The sequence below is a fragment of the Colobus angolensis genome, unplaced genomic scaffold (assembly GCF_000951035.1).
Source record: "Colobus angolensis palliatus isolate OR3802 unplaced genomic scaffold, Cang.pa_1.0 Scaffold194, whole genome shotgun sequence".
In the NCBI taxonomy this organism is placed as follows: Eukaryota; Metazoa; Chordata; class Mammalia; order Primates; family Cercopithecidae; genus Colobus; species Colobus angolensis.
In genome coordinates this window covers 964412-965708 of record NW_012115088.1, presented here as the reverse complement: position 1 = coordinate 965708, position 1297 = coordinate 964412, and the positions used below count along the sequence as shown (strand labels likewise).

Here is a 1297-nt window from a genome sequence, read left to right as displayed (position 1 = left end):
CTTTGCCTCCCAGGTTCAAGGGATTCTTCTGCCTCAGCCTCCCTAGTAGCTGGGACTACAGGCGCGCACCATCATGCCCAGCTTATTTTTGTATTTTTAGTTTCACCATGCTGACCTTGTTATCCACCCGCCTCGGCCTCCCAAAGTCCTAGGATTACAGGCGTGAGCCACCGTGCCTGGCCTAACAAACATTTTTATAAGGTGCTATTTCCTTGCAAAGGATTAGGTTTTAATTATGGTAAAAATGATTTTCTGTCATATTGGAACAATGAACGGGACCTAATTAAAGATTTTTATCCTTGTTTTTATCTACTTATTTGTATCAATACTGGTCAGTCATAAGATAAAGTCTACAGAACAATTTTCACTATGCTTTTTCTTTTTTAAGGAAAATAGATCAGAACTAGACAACAATCTACCTTCAGCTCCCTGAGTGCAAATGCACCCTTAACCAAAACCCAAATTTATTTGATTCCTCTAGGCCTAAAAAAAATTAATCTGTCCTGGTGCAGGAGCTCAAGCCTATAATCCCAACATTGTGGGGGGCCGAGGTGGTAGGATTGCTTGAGCCCAGGAGTTTGAGGGTACAGTGAGCTACAACTGTACCACTGTACTCCAGCCTGGATGACGGAGGGTGACCCTGTCTCTCTCTCTGTATATAAAAATCTATTATTCCTGTTACTAAATTTTAGATAAAGACATAAATATGATCCTAGAAAATAATGAGAATATCTTTCTGTAAATTATTAATTTTATTCCCTCAAATAGGAAATTAACTAATTGTTGAAACCAACTAAGAATTCGAGAAAATCAGCTGAAGACAAAATTCTGTGTATGTTCAGAAGGGCCTTAAAAGCTGGACATGTTTCTGCCTCATAGATGGCGGTTAATGATGGACAGGGAGGTCCCTTGGCTTGTCCTGAAGGGTAAGTCACTCCTTGGGCAAGAGAAAGCCTTTGGTCCGTTACTCTCTCTGTTCTAACTCCCCAGCCGCCTTCTCTGTGGGTTTCTGCTTAGGATCTTGGATGGTTAGCCTCTTTCCTTTCCAACTCTTGCCTTAATGTTTAGATCTGACCTTAGAAGAGACAAAATCAGTGGTTGTGTCAGTAATCCATGTGACATTCGAAGGACACGCTGAAACTATGTTGAGTTTCCTGCTGCTCTGTGGACCACAGTGTTTGGTGTTTGGTAGTGATTAAGATGTTGTGGTAACTGAAACTGTTATTATTTTTAAGTATTAGGAAATACAATATTATTTTAAAGATTGATACAAACAAGTTTTGTTTTTCTTTTTTTT

The 1297-nt window shown here is 39.7% G+C and overlaps 2 protein-coding genes across 3 annotated transcripts in view; both read right to left on the bottom strand.

The window, feature by feature from the left end:
- Positions 1-1297, bottom strand: part of RRS1 (RRS1 ribosome biogenesis regulator homolog (S. cerevisiae)) — a 16635-nt gene that overhangs the window by 3409 nt on the left and 11929 nt on the right. The gene's annotated exons all lie outside the window — the stretch shown is intronic.
- Positions 1-1297, bottom strand: part of ADHFE1 (alcohol dehydrogenase, iron containing, 1) — a 37891-nt gene that overhangs the window by 28118 nt on the left and 8476 nt on the right. The gene's annotated exons all lie outside the window — the stretch shown is intronic.